Below are 15,482 nucleotides of genomic sequence, written 5' to 3' on the forward strand. Positions count from 1 at the left end.
CTGTTGTTTGTGTGCTTTAGGGAATCCACTCAGTGTACTCATACCTCTGTCTCCAACTGGCTGATGGACCGGGTTTCATGCACGTGTGGTCTTGCCAGAAGCATTACAGGACCCTGTGACAGAGCCTTCCAATTTTGCATTTCAAGGTCCCCTCCTGGTAACCCACAGGAATGGGCAAGGACTTGTGGTGAGGCAGGGAAGAGGAGCGAGGGTACCCTCAAGTTGCAGCAATGCCATGTCACCTTGTCTGCCCTTAACCTAGGTGTGCCTTGAGATGACGGTGTCAGAATCCAAGCGCGCCTGAGGTGTGTGGCCCAAGACTTCTTGGGAGACGGTGAGTAGCAGAATTGTCAGGTTCTGGCCCATGTGCTGTTAAGGTAGTGCACTGACGTTTGGTTTTCTTTCTCTTGGCAGAGCAAGAGATAACAGCCTGGTGACAACTGGAACTTCCCAGACAGGCACGAGGCCTCGTTCTGCACCTGATGGGGATTTGCATCCCCAGATATGTGCAAGATAAGTGGAGACCTACAACCCACAGAGGGGATGGAAGAGGGGTGCCAGGTTGGGACTCCCCAGGAGGGGTTTTTGAGTCAATTTTGGAGATGGGGATGTCCAAGAAGTGTCTCCTAAGGCCAGCTAAAGGGAAAGTGTCTGTTTTGATCACAGTGCTGAGGTGCTCAGGGCAGAGCAGTTCTGGTGTGTGTCCTGTCACTTGTCTCTGGTGCACTCTGTGTTCTTTGGGTCTCTCGGTCCTTTCTTCTCCTCAAAAGCTCTCTCTGCCTGTCCTGTGTCACGGGTGTCTGCACGTATTTGTCCCACAACTGCTCTGCCCTGCTGCATAGCCTGTAATAGCACAAGTCCTGGGGACTTGAAATTTGTCATTTGCAGGGTGTAGTTGGGCTCTAGATTGTATTAGGGGATTGCCTTAATATGTTTGGTGATGCTAAGTTGTCCTGCAGCCATTTGACACTAGTCCTAACTTCCTTTCAAGATGCTGACAACTCCAATCAGTGGCAGAGAGTCCCAGTCCTGGGTGAGGGTGTTGCCATGATCAGGTCAGTCATTGTTTGCATTTGCAGGGGCAGCCTAAAGGGTGACCGTGTTACAGCAGTGTTCTTTGCCTTTATTTTTAGGTGGTCCAGACAGATAGCAGCAGTCAAGGCCGAGTGTCCAAGGTGAGCAGTGGACAGGAACAGTTGGTTTTGCTCAGGTCTCAATTTTTGGTGCAATTCTAAGCATTTATTCTTGATTTTGTGCTTTAGGGAATCAACTCTGAGTGCGCATACCTCCGTTACCAACTGGCTGATGGACCAGGTTTCATGCCCTTGTGATCTCGCTGGAAGCATTACAGGACCCTCTGATGGAGCCTTCCAATCCTGCATGTCAAGGTCCCATCCTGGTAGCCCTGAGGGAATGGCCAAAGTGTTGCGGTGAGTCGGGGGGGAATGAGATTCCACTCGTGTTTCAGCAATGCCATGTTGCCTTGTCTCCACTTAACCTAGGTGTCCCCTGCGATGACGGTGTCAGAATCCAAGCACGCCCAAAGTGTGAGGGCCAAGAACCCGGGCATTCTGAGGAGGATGGTGAGTAGCAGATTTACCAGGTTTTGGCCGATGTGCTGTTCAGATTGTGCACTGATGTTTAGTTTTCTTTCCCTTGGCAGACCAAGAGGTGACAGCTGGAACTTACCAGACAGGGAGATGGCGTTCTTCTGCACCCAACAGGGATTTGCATCCCCAGATATGTGCAAGATAAGTGGAGGGTTATGACCCACCGAGGGGCGTGATAAGCGAGGTGCCAGGTTGGGACTCCCCAGGAGGGGTTTTTCAGTCAGTTTGGAATTGGGGACGTCCAAGAAGTGTCTCCTTAGACCATCTAAAGGCGAAAAGTGTCTGTTTTGACCTTAGTGCTGAGGCATGCAGGGCAGAGCAGTTCCGATGAGTGTCCTGTCACATGTCTCTGGTGCACTCTGTGTTGTTTGGGTCTCTCGGTCCTTGCAGATATTCTTCTCATCAAGAGCTCTCTCTCCCTGTCCTGTCCCCTGGTTTGTCACATCCTGTCCTGTGTCACAGGTGTCTGCACGTATTTGTCCCACAGCTGCTCTGCCCTGCTGCATAGCCTGTAATAACACAAGTCCTGGGGACTTGAAATTTGTCATTTGCAGGGTGTAGTTGGGCTCTAGATTGTATGGGGAGATTGACATAACATGTTTGGTGATGCTAAGTTGTCCTGCAGCCATTTGACACTAGTCCTAACTTCCTTTCACATGAAGACAGTTCGAATCTGTGGCAGAGAGCCCCAGTTCTGGAGGAGGGTTTTCCCATGATCAGGTCAGTCATTGTTTGCACTTGCAGGAGCAGCCTAAATGGTAACCGTGTTACAGCAGTGTTCTTTGCCTTTATTTTTAGGTGGTCCAGGCAGATAGCAGCAGTCAAGGCCAAGTGTGCCAGGTGAGCAGTGGACCAAAGCAGTTGTTTTTGCTCAGCTTTTGGTGGAACTGTAAGCATCCACTGTTGTTTGTGTGCTTTAGGGAATCCACTCAGTGTACTCATACCTCTGTCTCCAACTGGCTGATGGACCAGGTTTCATGCACGTGTGGTCTTGCCAGAAGCATTACAGGACCCTGTGACAGAGCCTTCCAATTTTGCATTTCAAGGTCCCCTCCTGGTAACCCACAGGAATGGGCAAGGAGTTGTGGTGAGGCAGGGAAGAGGAGCGAGGGTACCTTCAAGTTGCAGCAATGCCATGTCACCTTGTCTGCCCTTAACCTAGGTGTGCCTTGAGATGACGGTGTCAGAATCCAAGCGCGCCTGAGGTGGGTGGCCCAAGACTTCTTGGGAGACGGTGAGTAGCAGAATTGTCAGGTTCTGGCCCATGTGCTGTTAAGGTGGTGCACTGACGTTTGGTTTTCTTTCTCTTGGCAGAGCAAGAAATAACAGCCTGGTGACAACTGGAACTTCCCAGACAGGCACGAGGCCTCGTTCTGCCCCTGATGGGGATTTGCATCCCCAGATATGTGCAAGATAAGTGGAGAGCTACAACCCACAGAGGGGATGGAAGAGAGGTGCCAGGTTGGGACTCCCCAGGAGGGGTATTTGAGTCAGTTTTGGAGATGGGGATGTCCAAGAAGTGTCTCCTAAGGCCAGCTAAAGGGAAAGTGTCTGTTTTGATCACAGTGCTGAGGTGCTCAGGGCAGAGCAGTTCTGGTGTGTGTCCTGTCACTTGTCTCTGGTGCACTCTGTGTTCTTTGGGTCTCTCGGTCCTTTCTTCTCCTCAAAAGCTCTCTCTGCCTGTCCTGTGTCACAGGTGTCTGCACGTATTTGTCCCACAACTGCTCTGCCCTGCTGCATAGCCTGTAATAGCACAAGTCCTGGGGACTTGAAATTTGTCATTTCCAGGGTGTAGTTGGGCTCTAGATTGTATGGGGAGATTGACATAACATGTTTGGTGCTGTTAAGTTGTCCTGCAGCAGTTTGACACTAGTCCTAACTTCCTTTCAGATACAGACAGTTCAGGTCAGTGGCAGAGAGCCCCAGTCCTGGGGTGAGGGTGTTGCCATGATCAGGTCAGTCATTGTTTGCATTTGCAGGGGAAGCCTAAAGGGTGACTGTGTTACAGCAGTGTTCTTTGCCTTTATTTTTAGGAGGTCCAGGCAGGTAGCAGCAGTCAAGGCCCTGTGTGCCAGGTGAGCAGTGGACAGAAGCAGTTGTTCTTGCTCAGGTTTCAGGTTTTGGTGCAATTGTAAGCATCCATTGTTGTTTGTGTGCTTTAGGGAATCCACTCAGAGTATGCCAAGCCCCTGTCACCAACAGCTGATGGCCTGGATTTCCTGTGCTTGTGAGCTCTCAGGAAGTATTGCAGGACTCTGTGATGAAGCCTTGAAATTTTGTATTTCAAGATTGCATCAGAGTTGCCTTTGGCAATGGCTGAGGAGTTGCGGTGAGTCGCCGAGGTAGGGAGGGGGAGCCAAGGTCCACTCGTGTTTCAGCAATGCCGAGTCTCTTTGTCTCTTCTTAACCCAGGCAGACCCTGCGATGACGGTGGCAGCCTCTGAGCCTGGCCAAAGTGTGCGGCCCGAGCGTTCTCAGGAGAATGGTGAGTAGCAGGATTGCTGGGTTTTGTCCATTGTGCAGCTAAGATCATGCAGTGATGTTTGGTGTTCTCGATTGTAGCTGAGCACGGGACCACAGCCCGGTGACCATAGGACATTCCCCGCAGGCGAGGCAGCCTCCATTGCCAGGCGACGTGGATTCTCATCCCCAGATGCCAGAGAGATAAGTGGAGGGCTAAGGCCCGCAGAGGGGGTGAAAGCGGGGTGCTGGGAGGGCCTTTAGGATCAGGTTTGGGGGCAGGGATGTGCAAGAAGTGTCCCCTTAGGCCAGCTAAAGGGAAAGTGTCTGTTTTGATCACAGTGCTGAGGTGCTCAGGGCAGAGCAGTTCTGGTGTGTGTCCTGTCACTTGTCTCTGGTGCACTCTGTTCTTTGGGTCTCTCGGTCCTTTCTTCTCCTCAAAAGCTCTCTCTCCCTGTCCTGTGTCACGGGTGTCTGCACGTATTTGTCCCACAACTGCTCTGCCCTGCTGCATAGCCTGTAATAGCACAAGTCCTGGGGACTTGAAATTTGTCATTTGCAGGGTGTAGTTGGGCTCTAGATTGTATGGGGAGATTGACATAACATGTTTGGTGATGCTAAGTTGTCCTGCAGCCGTTTGACACTAGTCCTAACTTCCTTTCAGATGCTGACAACTCCAATCAGTGGCAGAGAGTCCCAGTCCTGGGGGCGGGTTTTCTTGTATCTTGTATCTCTGTCGGCTTACATTGTATGCACTTATGTTGCACCTACCTGTGTCGGCTTCTATTGTATGTGTGTATGTTGCGCCTACCTATGTTGTCTTATATTGTTTGTGCTTATACTGTATGTACCTACGTTGCCTTATGTTGTTTGTGCTTATACTGTATGTACCTACGATGGCTTATGTTGTATGCACCTCTGTTGTGGCAATTGTGATCGGAGCTGCCTTGCCCGGGCACGTAGTCACGCTCAGGTAGAGCAGTTATAAAGCTTTGCCGTTCATCTGTTCTCTACGGGGTTTGGGGTACAACACTGATGGGCCCAGAGTTGGTATAGCTCCTAGCTCTCAGATAGTCAGTCACTGACCGCCTCCCCTTGTCTCGTAGGTCCCCGGGTCCCTACAGAATTTCCTGGAATCTACCATTTGACATGGAGGTCCTGCGGTCAGAAGAAGCGTTTAAGCATATTCTTCAGTGCAGCGTTTCACGTAAGGGTGGCAGCCAGCGTGTCAGCAGAAGAATGTGTGAGAGTGTGACTGTCTGTGTCTGTCTGTGAGAGTTTGTGTGTGCTTGTGTCTGCAGCTGTGTGTGTGTGTGTGTGTGTGTGTGGAGCAGTTCCAACCTTGTGTGTATGGCCTTTGCCTTTCAGGGGGGGTTTTCATCAGGCAGGAGGATTTTTTGGGAGTCTCTGGAGCGAGTTGCCGTGAATGTGAGTTTGTGCGTAACGCGAAGGGGGCGTGCACGTCGGCGGAGCGTTTTGCGCCGTTTTTGTTCCGGGTGCGTCATAACAATAAAAGTGTTGTGGACTTTTCTGAAATGGAGACACGGTTATATTGTGTCAATATGTATTTTCCTTGTAATACATTATATTGTTCTGTCTTTGCAGTTGTTCCTGTATTTTGATGTATTTTGCTGTATGTAAATTGGACTTGTACTTGTGTGCCTAGGTATGATGTATTCTTTGTTGTATTTGTCTCTGTACTTGCATTTGTATGCATTGTTTCCCTGTGTATTGCTGAAGTTTAAATTAAGGGAATAAAGATTAATCAGCCCTAATAATGATTCCTCTTACCCTCTGTCCTGCCCACCATTCATCTCCTGTCTTTCTTTGGTGTGGTTGAGTCGTATCATTTTCACCCTTTTTCTCCCTTTGCCTCTTACTTTCCTCTTTAGTCTATTCCTCACTTTATCCTTCCATGTGTAACTCTTTGTCTCTGGCTGTGTTTTCCTTTGTTTCCATTTCTAAGACATCTCTATGTTTCTCTAACCCTATTTCCTTCTCACCCTGTCTATTTTCTTCCATTCCTCTACATGTATTTCCCCATGTCTCTTTGTCTCTTTCAATCTAGGTTTCACTATGTTTTCTTCTTTTTTTTCTCTTTGTCAGCCTTTGTCTTTCTAACACTTGCTATCATTGTCTTTGTCTCTGACCCTTTTTCCTTTTCTGTCCAACTTTAACTTTTTTGTCTAACTCTCTATTTCTTTCTCTCTTGAACCCTACCTTGTGTTCAGTCTCTCCATTTGTTTTCCTGTAGGTTTTCAGCTCTATTTCTTCTTTTTCTTGTCTCTCTATTTGCTTTTCTCTTTCATTTCAAGTGCTTCCTTTTCTGATTGTCTTTCACTCTTTTTCTCTTTACCCCACCTTTCTTTCCTCTTTCTCTGCCTTTCTCTTTCTAATCTGACTTTTTTGGTTTTTCTTTTTATCTCTGACTCTTATTTTTCTTGCTTTGTTTTCTTCTTACTCTCTCCTCTTCCTTTTCTTCTCAGTCTTTCTTCTTCTCACTCTCTCCTCTTCCTTTTCTTCTCAGTCTTTCTTCTTCTCACTCTCTCCTCTTCCTTTTCTTCTCAGTCTTTCTTCTTCTCACTCTCTCCTCTTCCTTTTCTTCTCAGTTTTTCTTCTCACTCTCTCCTCTTTCTTCTCACTCTCTCCTCTTTCTTCTCACTCTCTCCTCTTTTTCTTCCTCTTACGCTCTCCTCCTCCCTCTCTCCTCTTACTCTTCCTCTTACGCTCTCCTCCTCACTCTCTCCTCTTTTTCTTCCTCTTACGCTCTCCTCCTCACTCTCTCCTCTTTTTCTTCCTCTTAGGCTAAATACTTGTATCAAACATTTTAAACAGCTCTTTTATACAGAAGTGAATACATTAAAAGAGAAAGGGAAAGAAAATAACTGGTAATATATTTCAAAAGTCAAACCAGTATTTAATTTCTGCATCAAGTATTGCAATCAAAGACACCTAAAAGATTCACCTTTCCATAAAATCAAGGTTTTAGTTATTGAGATGGTGGTTTACTTATTTAGGTGGTTGTTTTTTGTCCTTCTAACAGCTTGTATTTTTAACTGTTTAGTCCATCAGCAGACAGACACCCTGTCCATCTTAACAGGCCATAAAAATAGTGCAGGTGATGACATTGGTTAGCAACCTTTTCTTCATCATCATCATCATCATCTCACATTAACCTAGAGAGACGAAAGGCACAAGGAATTCAAATTATTAGCTTTGAGAACTGAAATAAAAATCTTCTTTCTACAATTAGCCTACATATAGTGGCATTAGAAATACCACTTTAAGTTCTGAAAGTACCGGAAGGAATTTATACCCAAAGGATCCTAATTCTTTGGTAAGTCAAAGCTGCCATTTGTACCTGTGAACACTATCACTTGGAGAAAATGCAACACTTAGGAAGAGTTTTAATTGTTTTTTTCATTACTTGACTGTGTCATTTTTTCTGAAGTTTTTACAGCTTCTTGCATTCAAATGAAGGAAGATTAAGGCTGGATGGTTAAGGTTGTAATGCAGCATTTCAAAGTAATATTTGTGAAGATGTACTAGAAACTGCATTGCTTAGAAACCTATTATTTCAGTAATCCTTTCTCAGAACTTCACAAAGGTCCTCTTATTGTGTCTCTGATAAATAAAATGTGATTTCTATTTAGAAAGAATTAAGGTAGTGAAGACTAACTAGAGAAGAACATGCAACCTTATAGATACTGAGGCAAAAAATAAAGCAAAATGGTTAGTTGCTGGTTCCAACTGGTATTTTTAAGTCTGTATGGCTAAGCATCTCTATCTTAAATTTGTGATCTTTCTGCAATTTTGTATTTATGGGGCTTATGCCTGTTCAGAGTAATTAGTGTCATTTACATTAGAACAAATACTGAAATACAAAAAATGAAAAGTTATTGGCAAATGGGATACAGAGTAGCAAATCTGGAAATTAGACGCTGCTGATATTTATCTGTAATGAAATTTGGCATAGGACCAGCAATAGCCAGAAGTAGGTAGAATATCCTGTGATACAGCATCTGAAATTCATCAAAACCCCCCCTCCAAATTACCTTTGGTATTGTAAAAGTTTCCATTCTTTTTATTATTTGTACTTTATTAGAGGCATCTTGTCAGTACTACTTTTTCTTAGCCTTATCCGGAGATGCTTTCTTATGTCTGACTCCTGAAAGTCTCTGTGCAGAACCAGAGTTCTGCAGAGCTTTTCCCCCTGTATTCCTTCCCTTTTCTGTCTTCCCAAAAGCTTTTGGGATTATGGCTTTTACACCATAATTTACTTAATTGCCTTTTCGTGTCAGAGAATTCTTATGCATATAACATCTCATTTTTAACTACCTGCTTGGTATTGCTACAACATCAAAGAACTTATAAAATTATTCTTTGTTCTCTTATTAGATTTTTTGCTTTGTCCTTACAGAATCTTCTCTGATAAATAGAAGTGGTAGTGCTTTTTATTTACTGCCTTAATTTCCTGCAATAAAAAAACACTCTATGTTCATTAATCATTCAACGACAAAGGGTATTCTGTATTGGAGCCAAAATTGTATACGTTTCTAAGCAACTACAGCATTTTGCTTTATTTTCTTAAATCTGTTTCAGAGCTTTGATCAAATTGCACTCTCCAATTGTTTTCCAAAGGGTGTAATAAGAGAAAAAAATAACCATTTTTATAACGAAATTTCAAGCCAATAAAATCCTTAAAGGAAATTTGATTCTGTAAATGAGGACTAGGAAGAGGAAGGTCATAAGAAGTTACATCATCTGAGTTTAACCATCCCCTTAGCACACTGATCTAAAACAGGAAAAGCGTATGAAAAACTGCAGAGGTGTCTTCTGAGAAGGTATATGCACATTTCACATACTTCTTGTTCTGTATCTTTCTTCTAAACAGTGATTAAAGCAGCTCCCAGTACAGATCTGTAACAAATTCATGAGCAAATCTGATAAGACGTGTCTTTGAGTAAACTGTGAACCTAACCTGACAACTAAGATAACTAGTTTGTCAGTTGATCTAACCGCACCATTCTTTTCTCCTGTATCTGGTTTCTTTTCTTCAGAATTAACCCAGTACTTTCTCCCCCATCGTGCTTTACAAACAACCTCCCTATCTGCTTTTTGTGCCCTATGAAGCCAAGAGGAGCAGTGATGCACAGGAACACTGAAACTCCAATGTCTGGTCAACTAAATCTGGATGATGCTCTTTAGGAGCAGCAGAATGATTTTCTAACTGCAAAAACTGTTATAATACCACTTATTTAAACTTGATTTCCTGTTCACTTGTGAATTGATTATTTGACCTTAAATTGTTATGGTTTTTTTGACCATAAAGCCAGTTCTGATTTGCTGAGTTGATGCCGTAGAAAATACTTATATTTACATGGTTCAGCTGTTCGCAGGTAAAGTTGCATGATTCAATAGCCACTGGACATGCTGAGTTCTGACTGGCGTGTTAAAATTTTTCTAATATGTGGGAACTCAAAATGTCTCTCAGACATTTTTAGAGGTTCCAGGCCTTGGTCAGAGGCATTCTAGACCCTGGCAGACAGCTGAAAAACAGCTGTGATTTTGAGTTTGAGCCATGGAATGAATTGCCAACTTTGGAGGTGGAACAAGCAATCACAAAAGGTTAGATAGTATAGTAAAAGTAGTTACAAAGTAGAGGGGAAATTTTTTTAGTATTGTACAGGGGGGTTTTAACGCATGTACATGGGGGTCAGAAGTTCTAAGATGGAGGAAAGTGGGCTGATCCTGTTCTTCCTCCTTCTTTTTCCTTACCTCCATGTTCTTGGTGATGTTGGCACTCACAGATTGGTTTAGAGTAGAAAAACACTTGGCAACGTAGGTAGTAGGTATTGGGGAATAATTATAAACGTGTTATACGTAATATATCTTATAAAAGATAGCAGCAGCCCTGGGCGGAGAGGGAGACGAAGAAGGCAGCAGATCGAGAGGATGTCAGGGGCTGTGTGTGCCTCTACCCAGGCCGCTGATCAAACAGCCGCAGTCCAAGAACATAATCTGTTAGATAACTAGCGAGAAACTGCCTTGAGACCGAACAGCTAAAGCCTGCGGAGTTTTTCTTTGGAAGCACGGGTGGGAGGAGGAATTTCACCACCACATGAGACCCCAGAGCAAGGCCGGGGTTCTCACAGTAATAAAGATGCACCCTTTGTTTATCCACCTTTGTCATTTATACATCCAGCTGTGAAGCTCTCCAGCTTTGCAGTGCTGTTTACTAGGACAATTGAATACCATAACTTCCCAAATTTGGTGTACGTGACCAATCAATATGCAGATTTTATAGCCATAATTTCACACACAGATAATTTGTTAATTGGGCTGCATGCTAAGCTGAGGAAAGCAACACAGCAAATAGTTTTTGCTTTTTGATAGTTTCTGCCATGTCGAGCTCTCATTCTGTCCATTGGTAATGATTGTACCTCTCATGGGAGGAAATCTGACGGACAAACATACAAAACAATCCACTATTTGGCATAGAGGGAACTAACAACAATAGCCGAAGTTTAATATTTTGCTTCCTTTGTCACCTAAGGGTGTGGAAGGTATTCTAGTTCATTGAGTTTATATTCTGTCACTGATCTTTAGCTGAGGGACACAAAGATATATGTGTTATGCGTGTTTGCATATTTATGTGTTTATATATGCATGTAGATATAGACATATAAAAACACATAAATACACACAGGTGGGGGTGTATGTATATGTATGTATTTATATATATATGCCTGAGGTCATATGTGTGTGGGATTCAGTTTGTGTTCTGTTAAACCCAGCCCTCTGTGTGTGTGTGTGTTTGCACCTCGTCCACAGGAGCTGGTTACAGTCCTGGCTATTGAACTGTTGTTGTTTTCAAGCTGTAATTTATTTGGTAATGATATACAATGTTTCACAGTGATAAGGAGTCAATAATGAATATGTTATGCTTTAACATCATAAAGACATCCTTAGGAAAAAGTCCCTGTCTTTCTCCAACAGTGATCCATATGGTGTGCTACTAAAAGGAGAAGATCTCTGAGTGAACAAATGTGAAATAGTACAGACTTAATCTTTATTGCTCTTTTCCTATCAAGATAGCCTTTGTTGTCTGGCCTATGAAGACACTGCAAGACTACTCACTCATACAGCATTGTTTTATTGTTCACTTTTATTTTCTCTAAAGCAGACCGGGGTTGTTTTTTTATTTTTCCTTTGCATATGTCTTAAGAAGTTGACCTTTAGCTTTACTAATGCAATTAATAGTTTTTGCTTCCTATCTCCTATAAATGATGTTGGTGAAATAGGTCACCTGATTTCATGTTCTAGTAGGTACAGTCAGAGAAAATTCTGGCTATGTAAATTATCATATTTAATTAGCATTATTTCTATCCTCTTTATTACACATTTTGCAATACTATTGATTGTTGGACCTAGAGTATCTTTTGTCCTCAAGCCACACACCTAGAAGTCACCTAAATCTTCATTTTTTCTGAGGATAATTCAGCTTGGAATATTTTTTTTTAAATCTAGATTAAGAGTAAATAATTTAAATGGAAGTTTTGACAGGACCACATGTATAAGGTTTTGAAGTATTTCAAGACTACGAAAAATTGCTACCCTGTCATCTGACTTTTTAGTCTTTATCTAAGACATAAACCACGTGTTTGTTTGATGTTTGATTTTTTGTCATAAAAGGAGTAGGTGCTTTATCAATAGACTTTATTTTAATCAATACTGCCTTGATTATTCCCTACATGAATCCAATTTTTATTTCTACTGTCTAGAGTGGGAAAATATGAGAAAGAGTTCCCCACATCAAATCCATCTGCATCATCTCAGAGGCTGCCTTCAGTAGCTTAAACATGACTAAACCCCTCCCACTGTTACACTGGAAAGAGTCTTGCTGACTCAAAACTTTAAAAAAACCTTGTAGTTTTCACTCCATTTAAATGTGTCACTTTTAATAGCAAAACAAGTAGAGAAATTCCAATGTGAACTCATTTTAGAGCAATGACCAAGTATTATGAATATTTGACTGCATTTAATCTTTCAGTTCCTTTTCTTATTGCATCCTTAATCCTACTCCTGAAGGGACTTGGATTTAAATACAGTAGAATTTCCAGTGTTGAGCAAATCTCTGGTTTCATACCTGAAGATCTCCTTAGTTCAAAAATCCACTTTGTAATTAATTTTATTTATGCTGTGCAACTCTGCTTTCCCAGATATTAAAAAACATATTGGCAAAGAATATGACATTATTTCTTGAATAAAATGACAGGAAGTAATGCAGCAAGATTTTCTGCCTTGAGAGTCACCTGACTTCTCCATTCAGTGACTTTATATTCCTATTCAGGGATTATTATACCTAAGAGATCCAGAGTATAGCCAAGAGAATAGTAATAGAGAAGTTCTAACTAATGCTGATTTTCTACTGTTTGTTACTATTTCCTCACCCATAAAAGGCACTTGTAATTAATTTTCTGTTCCCTAGGACCACCTGTAGAAGTAAACTTCACTATTGGTGATGAGATTTAAACACGAAGAAAAAAAGCTGGGTAAGTATGAAGTTGTTAAACTCGCTGTCACAAGACTGTATTGTTGAAGACTGTTACAGGGATGATGGGAGTCTGGGATAAGTTTAGCTATGAAAACTTAGTTCCATTTCATTAAGTAGGCTTAAAAGAAGACCCAAATTGGGTTGGTTTTTTGCTGTTGTTGTTGGGGTTTTTTTGGTATTTTGGTTTTTTTTTTGGTGGTTTTTTTTTTGGTTTTTTTTTTTTTTTTTTTTTAAACGGAATATTTTTGGAAAAAATATGAAGTAGTTATCTCTGACATTTCTATTGACAGGTTGCCAAGACATGTCTGGGGAATCGTAATGATTCAACATCTCGTTTGGAAGCAGCAGAAACAGAGACAAGCTTTCAGGTATTCTCTTCCAGAGTAATTTGTGGGGTTTTACTAAAAAGTCTCATGAGATTCAGTTACTTAAAGTATACTTACACATTCTTCACCAAGTTCTGTCTCAAAAGAGAAGACTACTTAATTCAGACTTTGTCTGTGTCTGATTGCAATTGACCTGTTCAAAATGATTTCTGGCTGGTAACAACTTGCAAACTATGAAATATTTGGAAAGCTGGTAGTCAAATGAATTAGTAGTCAAATTACTTAATTTGACAGTGTGATGTGTATAGCCCTGGAAGCAGGAGTAAGGAGAGTTATCCAAAATAATTAAATATTAAATACCTATGTGGTTGTTTTCATACATATATACATAAAATATGCAGTGATATGAAGCTGTATGTAGCATCAGACTTGTATGGTTTTGCACTGTGAAGGTTGTTAATGATGCTTTCTTAGAGATCAGGACCCTTTTCTAGGGACAATTCCATTGCCATGGAATTTTAACAGACTTTTTTATTTCTGTTTATGTATATATGTATTCTATACACCATGTTTTTACCTTTACAGAAGTTTCACAGCCCTCCATGGACTAAACCTGAAGATGAAAAATCACCTGAAAAAAAAGAGAAAAAATACGTAGAATCAGTTAGTACACCAGAATAAAAACTCTAAATGCTGCTAACCTACATTGAAAAATGCCAATCACTTCATGTTCTGCTAGCACAAAGGCATGAAATGTCCCAGGTTTCTAAAGCATGCGTTTTTCACTATTCTATGAATGTCTGTAAATTAGTCTATAACAGACCATTTAGTACCTTCCAGCAATAATCCAAAATTGATGTTTGAAGAAGTGCTTTGTAAAGCAGTCCAGTTTTTGAACTCTTGTTCTACCTTATCAGTAATTGTATACTATAAATTACCTGTTTTGTAAACAACAGTCATTCTCAAGTATGTTTCTCACTGTTTTATTTCATGTAATTTTGTGGCAGATTCGGTTCTAATATTAAGAGGCAGTCAATGTGGAGGGGGGGAAGATATCTGTGTAACCATATTTGAAGTACAATCCTTAAGTGCAACTGCAAAAAGACAACTGTGTGTGTGTGGGGGGGGTCCATGTATGCTTACCTTTTAGTAATTCCATCTCAAATCTACTTACTTACACAATAAAATATGCTTATTGTGTTCTTTCTTTCCTCAGTGCTATCTTAACTAGTTCATTTTTGAACACTGAAAAGCTGACAGAATTGGATTTTAAGGGATGGAGATGGAGAGAATCATTACTTTAAGGATTCAAGCAAAAAAATGTGCAGGTGGTACTGAGTTACAGTGTCATAGCTTGGATGGCAGCCGTGGGAAGTCGGTTTCATCCCTTGTGTTTGTGCTGATCTCGACGGGATGGAATACACTTCCAAGGGGAAAGCCCTGTTTGGTCCACTACAGTTGGCCTTTGATCACTCCATCGGGGAGGATTGATTGGAATCAGCTCTGTCACTCATGGATTCTTTTCGTTTCTCCTTAGTCACACTCTATGACAAGAAAGCAGAAAAGAAAGGGAGAAGAGAGAATGTTTTTCTTTTTTGGGTGCATGTCATTGTTGGTCTAATTTAAGAATTCATATGCCATATCTTTTTGAGATGCAAATCTTTCAGGAATGGATGCAATGCTATCTATCCCTAGCAAGAAGTGTCTTAAGCATTTGTAACTTGTAAACTTCCACCTTTGTCTTAATGCACACCTCAGCACATTTTCAACTAGATTTGAAGTAGTTATAATAATTTACTTTGTCTTGCTTTGTATCAGTTTAAAAGCAAATAGACAAATCTTTTATTTGACTTAGTGATGCTCTGTCTTCAGTTTTAGCATTTAAGACTTTACCTCTCCTTCAACAGTCTCCTTCAATACCTCCTTGTCCTTGCTGGTGTGAAAAATGCATATTTTATGATTGGCTTTTCTCAAAGGCTATAATGAATATTATAAGTGTAATGTTAGAAAGTTATGCTGTGTTCATTTGCTTAAGTAGTGTGTTAAATACAGTTTTAGGTTCTAACATAATGTTAAAATAGAGACTATGTAGGTGGGGAAGTTTTTTTTTTAGGAATGAGATACTTACTTCAAAGAACACCTAAATCTTCCAAAGGAGAGGAATTTATGGCTTCTTATCAGAAGAAGCTAATTTCTTCAGGCCTTACTCGAAGACACCAAGGGATTAAAGGAAACAATTAACATACAACAAACAGAGTTTCTTGTTTAAAATAGAATGCATTCATAACCATAAAGGATATATAAATATGCAACAAGTATATTAGTTTAAGGGTGATTCCTTTATTCACAAGTCATGCTTTTCGTAGCTTAATGTCCGAGAACATCCGGACGTCCGTAATTCTTTACTTTTTTTATTGTCTTGTAATTGTCCTAACTCTAAGCTTTAGTACTCTAATGATATTATTATTTTTATAGCCATTTTATTATTATTAAACTTTTAAAATTTTAAAAACCAAGCGATTAGCGTTT

At 41.3% G+C, this 15,482-nt stretch overlaps 2 long non-coding RNA genes across 5 annotated transcripts in view; both read left to right on the top strand.

The window, feature by feature from the left end:
* Nucleotides 1–15,482, top strand: part of LOC144245864 (uncharacterized) — a 113,074-nt gene that overhangs the window by 21,478 nt on the left and 76,114 nt on the right. The gene's annotated exons all lie outside the window — the stretch shown is intronic.
* On the top strand, nucleotides 4,978–15,469 carry LOC144248620 (uncharacterized). 3 transcript variants are annotated; one of them, XR_013341924.1, is made up of 5 exons: nucleotides 4,978–5,277; nucleotides 12,562–12,625; nucleotides 12,918–12,995; nucleotides 13,539–13,715; nucleotides 14,170–15,469. It is a non-coding gene; the product is annotated as an uncharacterized LOC144248620 (long non-coding RNA). The 3 variants fall into 3 exon arrangements; XR_013341925.1 differs by having other exon boundaries at nucleotides 4,979–5,277; nucleotides 13,539–13,616; XR_013341923.1 differs by having other exon boundaries at nucleotides 4,980–5,277; nucleotides 13,539–15,469.

The sequence above is a fragment of the Lonchura striata genome, unplaced genomic scaffold (genome assembly GCF_046129695.1).
Source record: "Lonchura striata isolate bLonStr1 unplaced genomic scaffold, bLonStr1.mat Scaffold_197, whole genome shotgun sequence".
In the NCBI taxonomy this organism is placed as follows: domain Eukaryota; kingdom Metazoa; phylum Chordata; class Aves; order Passeriformes; family Estrildidae; genus Lonchura; species Lonchura striata.